The sequence below is a fragment of the Diabrotica virgifera genome, chromosome 3, assembly GCF_917563875.1.
Source record: "Diabrotica virgifera virgifera chromosome 3, PGI_DIABVI_V3a".
NCBI lineage: Eukaryota > Metazoa > Arthropoda > Insecta > Coleoptera > Chrysomelidae > Diabrotica > Diabrotica virgifera.
Window position 1 is genome coordinate 231,400,047 of NC_065445.1, and position 18,180 is coordinate 231,418,226.

Below are 18,180 nucleotides of genomic sequence, written 5' to 3' on the forward strand. Positions count from 1 at the left end.
TTCAAGCTGCCACCCATCCACCTCTTGGTAGTTAGAACATTGAATTTAAGCGAAAAGCAATGGTTATTTATCAAATAAACATTTTTTTCTGTTTTCTGACAGCAGTAGAATGTATTTTGAACTAAATAAATTACATAGGTACATTCTTCTTTTTGTGTCAATTAATTTAATTTAAAATAATCTTTCTTGGACACCCTATAAATAATTAGGTTAATGTTTATATTACTGAATAGAGAATTGAATGACCTTTCAAATGAGCTAGAATACGACCGCTATTCTTATTTAAAACAATCATCGATTACTTCATCACGCAACTTTTAAACCCTTAAAAGTTAGAAAATTAATTTTATTATGATTCTTAGAATTTAAAAGATTCAGCGCCGACCCTCCATCTACCTTCCTAAAATGCTATTAGGCTCGGTATAGTGTATGTTTCGTTCAGTTCTCAAAGACGTGTTGTGGTACAATGGACCAGGATAGTGTGACGTCACAACGTCAAAATTTTTCCAAACACGTTGTGTCTAGGTATACGCTAACGTGTACGCAAATAAAAAAGTTAGGTAGAATTAAACGTCATAACAAATATTTTTCTATCAAACAAACACTAAAAATATCAAAATAGCGTGTATCAAAATATACAGTCACTGCCCACGCTAAATAGTCACTAGCTTGATGAAGTTTAACTTTTTTATTTGCGTACATTTTAGCGTGTACCTAGACACAACGTGTTTGGAAAACTTTTTGACGTTTTGACGTCACGACTGTCACGGTATATAGTACTTGACTTGGATAACTTTACCAGTATATCTTCCGGAAGATACCTCTCGGTATCTCTACCTTTTAATTAAGCGGCTAAGACAACTTTTCCAGCAATGCTTGAATAACCATGAAATACCTAAAGAATGGAAAGAGTCACATCTGAGCACTATCCACAAAAAGGGAGATAAATCAAAACCTGAAAACTATAGAGGAATTGCAGTCACTAGTAGTATCAGCAGAATATATGGAAAACTTATTAAAAATCGAATAGAAGAAGAATACCAAAATATGGAAGCCGAAGAACAGGCTGGTTTTCGCGCAGGTCGATCTACAATAGATCATGTTTTCTCCATTACTCAGATAATTGAAAAGAAAGTTGCTCGTGGCCAAGAAGTCCATCTGATGTTTGTAGACCTTAGAAAAGCGTATGATAGTGTCCCGCTGGTTAAATTATGGGAGGCACTGGAGAAAACAAATGTAAATATAGAATTGGTTGAAGCCGTAAAAACGTTGTACTACCAACAAACAACAAGAATTAAAACGGGAAATCTCATAACACCTGGATTCACAGTAACTAAAGGACTAAGGCAAGGATGCTGTATCTCACCAACACTATTCAAAATATACCTCGAAGCAGCACTCAACAAATGGAAGAAAAAATGTACGAATATGGGCATACCACTAACGGACTCAACTTTGTACACGCTGTGCTTTGCGGATGACCAGGTGATCATCGCACAGGACTCTGAAGATCTTAGTTACATGATGCGAAAACTATTAGAAGAGTTTACAGAGTGGGGCCTAGAAGTGAATATGGAAAAAACTGAATACATGAGTATCGGAGGAGACCAACATAGCCTCCGAGTAGAGGAAAATCAAGAAATAAAATTATATGAAGACTACAAATACCTGGGAGTAAAGATCACTCAAGACGGAAAATTAGATGCAGCTATTAAGGAACGAAATATACAGGGGAGGAAAGGCATATCCTTACTAAACAGCGTACTGTGGGATAAAAATATTTCTAAGGAGAATAAAAAAAGAATATATAACACTATAATAAAAAGCATCACAACATATGGATGCGAAGTTTGGCCCCTAAAAGACAGAACAGAGAAAATGCTTAGAGCAACAGAAATGGACTTCTGGCGCCGTTCAGCGGGAATATCTAGACGCGACAGAATAACAAACGAGAGAGTCAGAGAAATCATGGGGGTTACACATACTATTGTTGACGACATCAGGACGAAACAACTCAGCTGGTACGGACACGTAAGGAGAATGCCGGAGAATAGAATACCAAGACAAATCCTCGAATGGCAACCAAGAGGAAGGCGCAGACCAGGAAGACCTAGAAGAAGTTGGAGAGAAGGAGTTGATAGAGAAATCAGGGACAGAGAACTCGAGGACGATCTATGGAATGACAGAACGAGATGGAGATTGGAAATCGGAAGACGTCGAAGAACGTTGTAAACCGATATTATATATATAGATACCTCTCGGCTCTTCTTCATTCTCCTGAGGACAGGACCTTCTCATTCGTGACCCAGTCAATCCACGAAATTTTAAGTATTCTCCGATATAGCCACATCTCAAATGCTTCCAATTTTCTGCACATAAATATCTTCTTTCAAGGTTCACGATTCAACACCATCAAAAAAAGTTGATTAGTTAGTTAATATTCTTACCTATTACTCTTTTATTGAATTATTTTTATTTATACTATTTTACTGAATGTTTCTGGCGAACTAAAAGTGAATTTTTCTTTTGTTGATACGTTTATTATAAGTATTGAAAATGCTTAGACATGTCATCATTAAACACTTCAAATTTTATGGCGTAATCGTAGGGGAGATGGGGTTATTGATTGAGAGCCAAGTAGATAATGGGAGCATCTTATTTTTAGGGATTGGAATGCCCTAATATAACTACTGAACGGCCACTAAGGTTGATCGTGAGTTGTGATAGCTCATAGGTATCATAGGTAAATCATATAGTCTAGGCGCCAAATAGAGGACACCGTGTCCTTTTCAATTCTGATGAACAAACTCAACGGTTTCTTATGCATTTTTGGCTGCTGATTACAAATTTTGAGGCTGGATTTCGATCCGAGTGGTCAAAAAGTTGGTATAAACAATTTAATTGTTCATAAGGCTCTGGCTCATAAACTAAAAGAGATAAAAAATGTTTCAAATAAAATTTGTTCCTTAACCCTTAAACGCCCAACCTTTTTTAGGTTCCATGTACGCCCAAGGGTGGGTAAAAAATGTCCACCAATGAGAGTTGTTGGAAATGGATTAAACTTAAGGATCTTATGCTTAATAAACACAGCATCTTGTAAAATATTAATATAAAAAATTTGCAAATCTTACAACAAAATTACAATGTACATCAAAATTAACATACCAGTAAAAGCCAGTAATTCAAATTTGTCGATTTTCTCCATATTCTTCCTTTCAGCCTCCTCATTGGCGAATAATTATGTCGATTATGTAATTATACGTCGATAATTATATGGATTATGTTCCTACCAACGAGAAATTATATAGAAACCTTTAGTAACAAGTTTTACCAAGGGTGTACTTTTTATGCCTACCCATATTTAACTCAAGCTATTACTTTTATTTTCAAAAATATCGGTAGATACAATTTAACATCCGATAAAAGGCTGTCTTTTTAACAATAAATAATTTTTGGAAAATTTTTAAACAAGCAATAAGTATGTTACAAGGGAATACGCATTAGGTGGACATTTTTTACCCACCCTTGGGCGTTTAAGGGTTAATAAAAAACGAAGAAAAAAACGTTTACTAAACTTAAATCCAACAATTAGAACTCAAGATATCGTAAAATTAATGCACAATGCAAATTGCAAATTGCAAAATAAGTATGTTTCGAAACTTTATCGATCGTAACTCGGTTTCTACTTTCTACGCATGCAAATTAGCCTTAGAAGGTCCCATTTTAAAGCTGAATTAATGGGCTTTCAAAAAAAGCTCATTATATTAGTTTATCTTCATTTGTTTTAAAGTTATACTCCTTTGAAGTTAAAATTTTCTTAAAAAAATGTACACTAATTTGTTTATAAGAGTTTCAAGCAAATTTGAGCTATAAACATTTATACTTTAATCAAAAATAATGACAGAAGAACTCAAAAGGAACATTTTGAGCTTAAGAAAATGTTCGTAAGTTTATGTTTGGCCAAGATACCGATATTTTGGCCACGAATTTCGTCACTTACTTGACTGTGAGCCGATCTTGTGCCTCATAGCGCGCCAATAAAATATCGATATCTTGGCCAAAAAAAGATGTCTTCGAGTTTTCCATAGGTTACCCATGCTAGGTTTATTCTTCTTGGTAGTCCGCATGTTTGGTTGTCCCTTGTGATCTTTATTTCGTGTCCAAGGTATATGTATTTTTCCACCAGCTCTACTTCGTTGTCTCCAATATTGATATTTCCGCTAGGTACTAGGTTTGTCATGAATTTTGTTTTGAAGATGTTTATTTTAAGACCCACACTGCCACACACTAACTTAAGTTCATGTAGCATTGTACATATCTCCTTGAGGTTGTTAGAGAAGAAAACTATGTCGTCTGCGGTCTGCGAATTTCAAATTTGTTAATCTTCTGCCGTCAATTTTCAGGCCTCTCTCGTCCCAATTAAGTTTTTTACAAGCATACTCTAGTACAGCTGTAAACAGTTTAGGCGATAAGGTATCGCCCTGTCGGACTCCTCTGCCGATTGGGATATGATCCGTGTTTATGTATCACCGACATAGTTGCGTTCTTGTATGTCTTGTAAATTAAACTTGTGTATCGGTAGTCAATGCGGCATGTTTGTAGTGCTTTCAAAATTTTGTCAAGTTCTCCGTGTGAAAGGCTTTATGGAAATCTACAAAAGTCAGAACGAGTGGTCAATTGTATTCGATAGTCTTTTCTATTACCGTTTTAATTCTCTGTAAGTGATCATTTGTTCCAAATCCGGTACGAAATTCCGCTTGCTCTATAGGGCTTTTCATTCACAGTCATTTGTTTCGAGCTTCTGTCATGTTTCACATAATATTAATATATCTACGTCATACGTTATTGGTATATAACAATGATACAAACCAATGACGTATAACGTAGATATATTAATATTATGTGACACATGACAGAAGCTCGAAACAAATGACAATCGATGAAAAGCCCTATTGGCTGGTAGAAATCAAGTTTTTCTGAAGACGATTGGCTACTATTCTTGTAAGGAGTTTGTGAAGGCTTATAGGTCTGTAGTTTTCTAATTCATGCTAATCTCCTTTTTTGTACATTAGAATAGGGAACTTGCACATTTTTCTTTTATTAGATAATAATGTTCAGTTTTGTTTAAAAATGAGATTTCCAAAATTTCACGCTTCAAAAACTCGTAATAACTTAGAAATACATATTTAAAGTCTTCTGCGGTATAAAATAGTTCAAACGGCCCGTGACGTCACATAGTTTTGCATTAGTTTTGATTATGGTTATATTTCGCTGTGTCTAGGTCAGAGATATGTAAAGAAAATAGATCAGGCTAGTCATATGCCACTCAATGCATCGGGGTGTAACGCCGATATGAAGTACGGTGGTCTAGCTATCTCTGTCTGTCGTGCGAGTGTGAGCGTATCTACCAAGAGGTGGGAATAACGGAACGACAGTGACACACAGGCGGCGGCCATCATATGCTAGAGAGAGAAAGCTAAGCGCCGGTAGAGAGAGGTAGATAGACCACCGACCCGAACTGTTCCGCGTTACGCTATTTTTCTAACTGGCCTAATCTATTCTGTTATATCTATGGTCTAGGTACACGCTAACGTGTACGCAAATAAAAAAGTTAGGTAGACGCGAATTAAACTTCATCAAGCCAGTGACGTCATTATTTAGCTTGCGCAGTGACTATACATTTTGGTACATGCTATTTTGATATGTTTAGTGTTTGTTTGATAGAAAAATATTTGTTAAGGGAAGGGAAGCAGAACTATTCAGATGTTTTAAACTTAATTGTAATAAATCAATGTATATATATGAAAGTATATATTTAGGTTAGCAAAATAATTATATGTATTTAGTTGACATGACATGTAGGTACAAAATATTGTTAAAATAATTTTTATACGTAAGTGAATTATTATAATCAACTACAGTCGAACCCGCTTATTAGAATACCTGTTAAAGGAATATCCCGCTTAAAGGAATATAAACTTGAGGTCCCGAAACGTTTTTACTGGCCACCAATGATCGGTTATTAGAATATCTCGGTTATAGGAATACTTTTGCTGGGCACGAAGGCTATTCCAATAAGCGGGTTCGATTGTATTCTAAATGCAAAATAAGCCACAATTTAACTAAAAAAATTATTTTATTAACGTTTCGACGTCCAAATCGGATGTCATTGTCAAAATACAAAAATTAGTCAGATTAAATAAAGTATTAGAAAAAATTTTTTACTAAGCAACAACATTTTTGTTTAATTTAATAATATTTTGTATTTTGACAATGACATCCGGTTTAGACGTCGAAACTTTAATAAAATCAATTTTTTAGTTAAATTGTGGCTTAGTTCTCATTTAAAATAGTTGATTACAAAAATGCCACAAGGATAATAGCTTCAGAACAAGTTAATTATTAATGTGAAAGCTTTAGGTCTTCCTTTTATTTTAATCTTGGACGGTAATACTATTTCATTTATAACTAAAAAATATATATTAATTTATAGTCTCCTATCTTTTTCGTACTGTTTTAAAATGTTCTTAAACTCGTTAAAAGAACTAAATAATTGTCCACACTCCATAGTTAATTTAAAAACAAAAACTAAACAAATAAAAAACAAGAAATCACTGACACTCTAACTTTTTTATTTGCGTACACGTTAGCGTATACCTAGACACAACCTTATATTTAGGTATATTCTTCTTCTCCTTCTTTAGTTTATTGGCCTCCACCTACTTGGATATTTGGCCAGCTCATCGTCGTGGAATAAGTCAAAAATATTTATATTCTAATGACATTTATCGTATGTCATTGTAATAATATATACCAGTTTGTTAAAATTGGAGTTTTATACTGTTTTTGAAGGAAAGGAACGAAGGTTTACTATTGAAAATAAAACCATTTTGTAAAAGTACAAATTTTCTATGAATAGTTCAAACGATCAAAAACACTTGTAACGTCACATAAATGTATTTTCTACTGAGGTTTATAACTTCTAATTTAAAATTCTGTTTACTTTATTGGAAAAATGTAAATGTACAACCCAGTGACGTCACGACGCGTTTTGGACCACCTGTTTTAATTTGAATTTTTAATCGTCTTTAGGGGCCAAACGAAAGACAAACAAAACTTTTTTATCTTTGATACATGTTTTAAATTATGTTCTGTTGTGATTTATAACATTTTTTTCGAATTTAAAAATTTATGCAAGTTCCCTATTACCTCAGCATTGTGCCATTTGTCGGGTATATTATTGTCCAAAAGGCACATATGTTAAAAATGTTTTTTATTTTCCTAGTTAGGCAAGTGCCTCCGATTTTGATTGCATCAGTAACTACACAATCTTCGCCTGGAGATTTGTTATTCTTAGCTTTTCTTAGGGCTAGTTTTATTTCGTATATTTAATTGTGATTTCCGGTAGTAGTTCTGATCCTTGGTTGACAATGCCCTTTTTCCTTGTTAATATTTCTGAAGCTTGATCTTCTTTGCTATTTGCTATAATATGTTGGCTTGTGTACAGCAATTTGTAGAAGTATTCAACTATTTTAAGGGTTTCCTCTATTGTAAGATGACCATTTCTATCTTTAATCTTTATTATCTGAATGTCTCCGTTCTTAGTCTTCTTCTCAATACTTTCATACTTCTATTGTTCTCAAAGGTATGTTCGATTTGTTCTTTGTTATATTTTTTGAGTGTCGGTTTTGTTTTGACGGCAAAGTGTCGCTAAATTTTATTTTAGGTGGCCAAGTATTTATCCTAATTGAATATTTTACTTAAGTAAAAAATGTTTATTTGAAGTACATAATTAAAGTTGTACACTCAGTAAAGTTGATTTATGTGTGTATGTACAGGGCCGCCGCTCAAATATTGGCCGCCCGTGTGCAACTTAATATTTGCCGCCCCCCTTCCAACACTTTAGTCCTTTCAACATAGGTACTAGTATTTAAAGAAATGTGCAGGAGATACATAACAATAATAAAATAAACAAAGTCCATTCTATGTAGGTACATCCAAATATCCTAATTTAAACGTCCATTTAATTAAAATAAACTATGAATAGATGACATAAAAAAACTAAAAACGAACTTTTCGTCTCGGAAAACTTTTTGACAATGTTTTAATATCCAATGTCGCACACACTTCATGTTCGAGAGATAACGTTGCTAAAGCAGAAAGTTTATCTTGCTTCATTGAGAATCGCAAATAGTTTTTAATACTTTTTTTAAGTTTTAAGAACGACCGCTCACCCGTAGCTACATTAACGGGTAGAGTTAGGAATATTACGTACAACTATAGTTAAGTTTGATATAAGGATATTTTCGTAAATGTGTTCAAGAATATCACTAGGACTTTTTTCTGTGGTAAAATATGGTTGAATAGCTTTAATTTCTTCATATAAATCGATTGCACTAATGTCAGTCTCTGAGCTGTTTATGTCTGTAAGGTACACTGTCTCACAATTGGTTTTAAGTTGATCATCGTTTTTAACTTTAGTTATGCCATATATTACACTAAAAATGTCTGCGTGCTGTTGAAGTAATTGGAACCGTTCTTCAATTGCTGTTACGGTAGCATCCAAAATCATAAAATAAAATATTATTTTAAATGACAATTGCGGAGATAATATAGGTTCATCAGTTCCTTCAAACTCAAAATGCACTTTTCTTCTTCTAATTCGTTCGATAGAGGAGCTAGGGAAATCTTCTTCAATATTAGCTTTTGTAGATATCTCACTGGATTGGATTACAAAATTTTGAAAATGTTCGTCAGAACGTTTAGTTATGAAATATTTTTTTAAATGATCAAGTGAAGATTTTATGTCAAATTTTGGATTTTGAAGGATTTTGCTAACGTTTATTTTACTTAAAATATCTTGCCACACCAAAACAGAACACATGAATTTGAATTTCCAAATTTTATTTTTAAGGGATTTTGTTAAAGTTCTTGTATTCATATCCCTTTTGCTATCATTTTGCAATTCTTCTAACTAAAGCATCATAATATATTTCACTGATCTGGGTTTTTAACGGTGCGATTGCATCGATCAGTTCATATAATAAAGCTGGCATTTTTGTTTAGATTGTTTGGAATATTAGAGTTTATAGAATTATCTGAATCAATACTATTTAATTTTTTGAATTTATTTTCGTTTTAAAAAAAGTATTATCATCACTGGCCTGCTTTTGGCCGCCCCTATAATCGGCCGCCCGTGTGCGATGCACACTTTGCACACATGGTAACGGCGGCCCTGTGTATGTATATCTAACATAAACAGATTTTCTTCGTTTTAATTTAATTCTATTTACGGATTACAGTAATATTGTTATAACATAGTTTGAGTACTTAATCCCCTGTATTTTTGTTTCTAACTTCCCTGTTTATTTATCAACTTCAATGTAACTACATCTCGAGTATCTACGCGTGTCTGGCAACTAACAATGAAAACAAACAGCTTCCGACTCGAAAGATTCTAAATCTGAACATCCTAATCATATTAATTTAAATACAAGTTATACCTGCAATGCTTTTCAGAGAAAAACACCTTTACGGGTGATAATTCCCATCTCTGTTGTCAGCGTATGTGGCCGTATATCCGTCCTTCGATGGATACCATGCATTGCTTGATTCGCACAGCGTTGCCGGTATTTTTGAATTTATTTTCGTTTTAAAAAAAGTATTATCATCACTGGCCTGCTTTTGGCCGCCCCTATAATCGGCCGCCCGTGTGCGATGCACACTTTGCACACATGGTAACGGCGGCCCTGTGTATGTATATCTAACATAAACAGATTTTCTTCGTTTTAATTTAATTCTATTTACGGATTACAGTAATATTGTTATAACATAGTTTGAGTACTTAATCTCCTGTATTTTTGTTTCTAACTTCCCTGTTTATTTATCAACTTCAATTTAACTACATCTCGAGTATCTACGCGTGTCTGGCAACTAACAATGAAAACAAACAGCTTCCGACTCGAAAGATTCCAAATCTGAACATCCTAATCATATTAATTTAAATACAAGTTATACCTGCAATGCTTTTCAGAGAAAAACACCTTTACGGGTGATAATTCCCATCTCTGTTGTCAGCGTATGTGGCCGTATATCCGTCCTTCGATGGATACCATGCATTGCTTGATTCGCACAGCGTTGCCGGTATCGGTAAAATTCTTTGATATCAACCACAAAAAATGTAAATTAATTTGTAGAAGAAAAATGTAAATTATGTACAGTGGAACCCAGATAAGTCGGCCTCCGATAACCCGGAAGTCTGGCTAACCCAGCCCGATTTTCATCAGACAAAACAAAAAATTTTTCACTTTGACTGAGTTTTTTACCAAGAAATAAAAGATACTATGTATACAGCTGTACGTAATTTAGATGTACTGTGCATATGTATTCCATGTTTTTGCAATTATAATGGAGTTTATCTGTAAGTATACCGTCTTTTATTAATTTTTACCATATTATCCGGCTAACCCGTATTTTCGATAACCCGGATCGGCCGCGGTCCCAATTAATCAGACTTATCCAGGTTCCACTGTACTTAGTTCTACTGCATTGATAAAAAAAACATTTTAAACTTTGACCGCTTTTGAAATATTGGAGATTTTGTAGATAGATTACTACTATTAACTGAAGATTATGAATTAAAAGTCGAAACACAAATCACTGTATTTAAGACTAAAAAATTTAACAATAGTTTAGAAGAAAATTCAAAAAAACTTAAAAGCAAAATGGCAATAATCACTACAAAACTATTTGTCGTGGAAAAATATATCTTCCAGTATAGTTTTTAACACTTTGGCTGCGTTTGGAGATATTTATAAAGGACAACGCACACATATTATAGGAATAATGTCACACAAATGAAATAAAATTTACATGAATAGATTGGTCTCGAAATTTCATTAATTTCATATCATTGCGCCAACTCTGAATTATTATTATTAACGGCGTAAATTGTAATTAAAGTTTGGCGAAATCACATTTTTGAAGTCCATAAAATTGTCATTCATAAATAATATTAGTCTAGTGGCCATTCACAAGGGCTTACTCCCGTGTGCTAGGCGGATTAGAAGAACTACATACTTTTGTACGCCTGGTCAAATTATAGGTACCCACTTTAATTATTTATAAGTCTCTGCCTTAAAGATTTATAAAGTGGCAATTCCGATAATCTTTTTTCTCTCTTTGACTCGTTTAAATTCCCATTTGATTTTAAGAACTATTTATATCAATTTATGCCGTTAATAATAATAATTCAGATTTGGCGCAATGATATGAAATTAATGAAATTTCGAGACCGATCTATTCATGTAAACTTTATTTCATTTGAGTGACATTATATTTTCCATTAGATACGTGCGGATACACAAACTAGAATATCTGGCCTATGTTATAAAGAATTAACAGAGCAACTTGGGCTTGCTGCAACTCTTCTTCAGGGCAAGGTATTTGGAAAGAGAATCAGGGGAAGAATATCTTGGCTTCAAAACCTAAAAAAGTGGCTCAAGACTTCTTCAACTGGACTATTCCGAATAGCAGCAAGCAAAGTATCTGAGCCATGCTGATCTGCCAACGAGTTGGCAGACGAAAGCAGACCAATGCGTCGTCTTATAGTACCTATCCGTTTCGGATGTTGACGACCATCATGGCAGCTTGTACTTTACACACTGCTGCTCTAAAAAGATTTGTGGTTGTTGTGTTGAACCACATACGTAGATTTTTTAGCAAGGAAATTCTTCGACTTCCTGGTTCTCGTTTTCCTTCTACTTTTCTTTTCATATTACACAAGGAGTTTCTACTTCGATGGTAATAGTTAAACTTTAACAAGCAATTGGACTGCGCAAATTATAGGTTTTATTCCAACGTGACCGTAAGTAAAACCTGAAGACGATATTTGAACTCTTTGTGTAACTTTGCGTCGATTGATATACGATTTCCCTAATTTTGTGTTATTTTTGCCATAATTTCTGGTCATAACTTTTTAATTGGAAATGACATAAAAACCGGTACCGAGGAACCGGAATATTCGAGGTTGAATTTTCAATATGCGATGATTGATATATCACATGTACTATTTCTAAAACTATAATGTGGAACTTCCATGTGGAACTATAATGTGATATAAAAAATGGAAGTATATTTAGTCTCGTCTTACTAAAAGTGATGTTGATTATAGTTACTTTTGAGTATTCGTTACAAATCGTTACTTTGATTACTATGATTACTTTTGTTACTTTTGTATTTGAGTACCGGTAATCATATCTAGAATCGTATTTCTCAGTAGGTAGCTATTTTGTATAGGTATTCTGATATAACAACGGCTTTCACTGCTCTGTTTAAGGGATAAAAATGATTTGATTACTTTTGTTACTTTTGCATCTGAGTACCGGTAATCATATCGAGAATCGTATTTCTCAGTAGGTAGGTATTTTGTATAGGTATTGCGATATAGTAACGACTTTCACGAAGTACGAAGTAATCAGAGTAATCAAAGCAGGCGCGGATACAGAGGGGGGTCAAGGGGTCCATGGACCCCCTATTGTATTTAGTCTATAAGCATTTTTTTATTATTTATTATTTTTTTCTGCCAACTCTTATTTTCAAACGATCAGTAAGTAAGTCTAGACCCCTCTATTATGAATTTCTAGGTCCGTGCCTGAATTAAAGTAATCAAAGTAGATACAATAGTCGTTACTCGCTCTAGTACGATTGGTACGAAGTAATCAGAGTAATCAAAGTAACGATTTGCCTCTCTGTATAGTAATCGTTACTTTCGGTATTCGTAAGTAACGAGTACCTTGTAACGAATAGTTACTTTTTCAACATCACTACTTACTAAGGTGTGTCGAGTAATATATCGCTTGAACTTTTTCTTCGACTTTAAAACAGTACCTCCGGTTGCAACTCTGGAACCGGAAGTACGAGGTATAATTTCGAATTTTTAATACCATCCTTGATATTACCCATACCGATGCCTTATTTGTCATTCTATCAGTTCTATTAACATAGGAGTTATATTCGCGGACGGACAGACACAACGATAGTACAAGCGATATATTATAAGACGCATCGAGTAATATATCGCTTGTACTATTTTCGCTACTTTAAAAAGTACTTCCGGTTACAACTGTAGAATCGGAAGTTCGATGTTAAATATCTCACCTCTAATATGATCCTTGGGCTTTAAGCTTTCATTCAGCACCTGATTTGTCATTGTATCTGGTCTAATTACGGAGAAGTTGTGTTTATAAAGCCTCTGGGAGAGACGGACATGGATAATTTAACATTTTCACATTTTTTCAAATGGGTGAACACAATATTTAATAAATATTTTATATTATGCTATATTTCTTTAAATTTGTATGTTCATGTGCCTAACTTTTTTATAAAAATTGGTAATGGTTTTATATTCTAATTTTCTATGTAAAGAAGTACATATTTAATATATCTCACATAAAATTCGTACGTTTCTTGGACTTAAGAAATTGGCGTTGGGTGGTAATGCCAATTTGACAGTTGACTTAGTTGGCCTCGATCTTGTAGGCAATAGCCATGTTTTGAGTGAAATTCAGAGAGGTGAGATAGAGCACCGAAAAGTAGCAACATAAAACAAACAAACAAACGTCCATGCTTAAAATTAAATACTTCATGTCAGTGGCGTAGCTGAAGATTGGGGGCCCTCTCGCGGCAAGTTTTGTGGGGCCCCGTATTATTAACATAACTAATTAGTATTATAAACATAACTAACACTATAATTACTAAAATATACTATTTGGACTTTATTTTTAATAAGTATACGCATCAGTTAGTGTTAATAGATTTTTTGGGAATAGACATGAAAACCTATTATACAGTAGGAAAAATGAGAGAATACCCATGAACGAACATATAAAACACGCTGTGTTTTCTTGTCACCGTGTCATACAAAATTGGCCAGCGCAAGTATATGTAATAATTATTATTACATGTACTTGCGCTGGGCAATTTTCTTTGTGACACGGTGACAGGAAAATACAGCGTGTTTTATATGTTCGTTCATGGGTATTCTTTAATTTTTCCGACTGTACATGTCTCTTAATCCGACAAACATATTAGTAAGTTGTTGCAACATTTTATGCTGTAGCTGCTGCTTCTGCTAAAGATTCGGAAAACGAATTTCTCATTTCTCGAAGATTATCACGAGTTTTTTTCAAAAAGTTGAAGGGTGACCGTTAACTCTGTCGTTTCAGATTGCAAAAATTTTGATGTTAGATTAATGAAGTTAAGTATTTTAGATTGAATAGTAATGTTAACGGAAAATTCAAAATTATTCATATGCTCTAATAATGCAATAACTTCTAATTTTTCATCGTTTTTTAGATAGCAATTAAAAGCTCGGCCCAAAGTCATAACAGCATCATGTCTGGACCTGGACGACCACCGGGTTTCACATAGCCTTCTAAGTGTTGGCAAACACGATAAATACAAAGTTATAATAGTATATAGTACATCTCATCTTCTAATGCTGGCACTAAAAACATATAATCTCTTAATTATATCGTAAAAAAACCAGCTCCTACTCCTGTACACCAGCAACGGCATCATTCAACACTATTAGGCTCAGATTGTGGGATGTAATACAATAAACATAGGAAGCTGTTTTTTCAATGTCAGTTATGCGCCTTTGTACGCCTGAATATAGACCACTCATAACGCTTGCCCCATCATACCCTTTTCCTCTGCAGTTGTGTATGAAAAGGTGCTTTGATTGTATAAATTTTAAAAGTTCATTTACAAGACCTTCTACACTTTGGTCTAATATTCGAATAAATCCCAAAAAACTTTCAACAACTTGTTTTGGAAGGTGAATTATTTTTATCGCAAGTTATTTTTACATACCGGAAAATAAAACTAAGCTGATCGTGTTTTGAAGCATCTTGAGTGGTATCAAGAATTATTGAATAAAAACAACTTTTTAAATTAAATTAATCAATTTGTTTTCAGTTACTTGAACCAGCAAATTTTTAACTTCGTTTTGAATTTGGGGGCTCAAGTAATTTGTTTTTAAGTTAGGTACTGTTTTTATCGATTAATTTAGCTAAAACAGGATCATATTTAGCTAGTAAATGAACCACCTACAAAAAATTGGCTTTTTGGGATTCACTTTCATCTAAACTACCAACATGTCCACGAAACGCTAAATTGCAACCGGAAAGAGTAAGAGTTACAGGTTCACACTTGTCGTACTTACCATATCTGAGAACCATAAAAAATGATAATTAAACACCGGGACTTTTAAAAATGCTGATTTTCTTATACATTTTATTTTATTATCACAGTTTCCTCATGTAGAGTGTTGCATCAGCTTCGACCTTGGCGACAAGCGACAACCGATTATTCGAAGTGTGAATAGGATGGCCGACATCCGATTTAATATACGAATCCGACACACGACAAGGGGGAACGGCCTGTTAGGTCTATTACCCGCTTCATTACTTTCTTCCAAATTCCCTATTTTGATACTTGTTAGGAAAATATGTTTTGGTCCCCTATTTGAAGAATGTAGAAGTATTAGCATGAAGGCTTTAAGGGGCCCTTCCAACGTCGGGGCCCCCCGCCTTGCGGGCCATGCGGGCCTGTCAGCTTACGCTACTGCTTCATGTATGAGTTGGATAGTAGTCTGAAATACGTTTATGTCAAGAACTATGAAATATACTATATTACCATGGTTTTAAAGAAATAAACAAAAACAAAAAAGAATGAGGTTGATAACAAGTTTCTGTCCGTTGTGGTCAACCACTTGATTTCATTCAAATGTTTATCAGAAATAAAACTACTACAGCGGCATGCTTTTGTTCAGTTTTTTATCCTACTGCACGGATAAACTTGACATTCAACAGCTGGCAACCGCGCAACCTATTCCAGTTCACTCTAAATATCCAATATGGCGATATCTCTGTTTTTGTAGACTGTAGTGTTGAAGTGTTTCTAGTGTTTTAAAGCGAACTTTTTTAGTGTGTGGTTAAGGGATAACACCAAATAACATAGGGTAAGTGTTTGATGAAATAATTTTATGTATTTTCACTCAAAATTGTTGCAATATTAATCAATCCAATTAGTGAGGTTACAAATTTGAAAAATCAATTAGAAATAGGTTAGAATTTTCATGCTTTGTCTTTTTATTGTTTATTTCATTACAATATTACTCAAAATCGTAGCTATAATAGTACTATTTGCAGATTCTTTGTATGGTTTTAATGAACAAATTTGATATAGTAACATCATTTGACATAACCGTTATCAACAATTTTGATAACATCTTGAAAAGTGCAAGTTAAAAATATCCTTGTATTTGCCACTTGCCACAAGATGTACACAAAAGGTGTAAATTCCTTTTTATTTGTTTACATTTACAAAAATCGATAATATTACTTAATTAAAAGGGCCCTAACCCTACGAGCCCTACCTAAAACTTGCATGTTCATGTTTGTTTGGACGTGGGGGAACTCACCTTTGTTTTTTTCAAATGGTTGCAAACATAGAAATATGGCACACTATGGTTGTAAATATGATACTTCCCTTCCCTTGTATTATTAGGATTTTTTAACATATTTATTTGAATAATATAATGTATTTGCACCGCACAGCTCCTGAGCTCCCCTTTAATATTATGGTTCATATTTGGAAGATTTGTGGACCATTTTTGAATAAAAATATTTCAAAAAACAGATTACAAATATTTTTGGTTTATTGTTTTGGTTAGAATATAAAATAAATAAATATGTGATTTGCATTTAACCAATAGCGTGTCGATAACAATATAAAATACCTACACCTGACCTACCTATGTAAGTACCTACGCGAACATCACGTTTTTATTCTGGGGACAAAGTTAATAGTCTGGACAGATTATCGGAGAATAGTCCATTTTTGGGAAAAGTTATTTACCAGCAATTTTATTGCTGGAATCGAACCTTATGATTGTATATATTAATAATATAGGTATGCAAAGTCCGCAGATAGTGTGCTACTTTTTTTATAAACAAAATGGCGCCCGAAAATCGTGTTTTTCTCCATTTTTGCTCTATAACGCCAAAGATTTTAACTTTACATCAAAAACACCCAAATAAAAATTCATATGAATTAAATCCTTCATAGAGACGTGTTTTTTCTGATTTACTTCGACGAAAATTTTCCCCGGAAAATGCGGGTTTTTCCAACAAAATCTTTAATTTTCAAGTAAAATTTTAGATAAGTAATTGTTTATGAATATAATTAAATATCTTGGTAATATAAAAGCTCTTTTCGTATAGATTATAATTACAGAAGCCGATGGAAATTGAATGAACAGTTTAGCAACAATTGAAATGTTAATTAAAAATTTACCGTCGCTATAATAACCACAATAATTATGATACATAAGAATAACTATGAATTTTGTATAAACAGACACCGTACCTATCTAATGTACTTTACAGAATTGAAATTGGACTATTTAAGCGGCCTCAGGAATATTTTAAAATTATAAACAATTTTTTGGCTTATAAACAAATAGAATATCTCGGGAAATATTAAATTAAATTAAATCTTGAAAACGGTATTGAAAAAAAGGCAGGATTTTTCTTTTAAAAGAAAAAAACGTTTAATTGTGATGAGTGGTTTCTGAGATACAACCGGTCAAAGTTGACCGGCATTTACGGCAAAGATATAAACAATAGGATCATAATTTTCAAACCACCACCTTTTTATTTTTGTCCTCTTTCTCCACACCAATTTTCATATCTTTAAAATACTCATAACATATATTATTATAATAAAAACTATCGATATTACAAGTGAAAATTGCCAAAAATAGCAAAATTCCAATCAAAAATTAGGTTGGAGAAAATGTAATCTCAAAGTTCTAAATCGATATACGTTAAAAAATGCATTTGCTCGGCTTCCCATGAAGCAATTTTCTTCATTCTTTTTTTGTTCTTAAGTAACTCGAGTAGAGCCATGTAACTAACATATTATTAAATGTCAAACTTGCTTTTTTTTGTTATAATAAATTAATTTATTTATTATAACAAAAATTGTTAATTTGTTTAAATAAAGATTGTTTAAATAATTATACAGCTTTCAAATGAGAATATTTGTGTTTTTAACGTTAAAAGGTACACTTGTTGTAAGTTTATCTAAAAAAAGTCTACAACTGGAAAAATA

At 33.3% G+C, this 18,180-nt stretch overlaps 1 protein-coding gene across 8 annotated transcripts in view; it reads left to right on the forward strand.

The window, feature by feature from the left end:
- The first annotated feature begins 15,876 nt into the window (after nt 1–15,876).
- The window catches only part of LOC114331769 (mitogen-activated protein kinase-binding protein 1), a 742,485-nt gene continuing 740,181 nt past the window's right edge, over nt 15,877–18,180 (forward strand). For 7 of the 8 annotated variants that reach the window (XM_050645936.1, XM_050645940.1, XM_050645938.1 and 4 more), the window contains exon 1: nt 15,927–16,024. The gene's annotated coding sequence lies outside the window, so the exon portion shown is untranslated. Of the gene's footprint in view, nt 16,025–18,180 lie in introns of all 8 variants that reach the window. The other variant, XM_050645932.1, reaches the window with a different exon arrangement.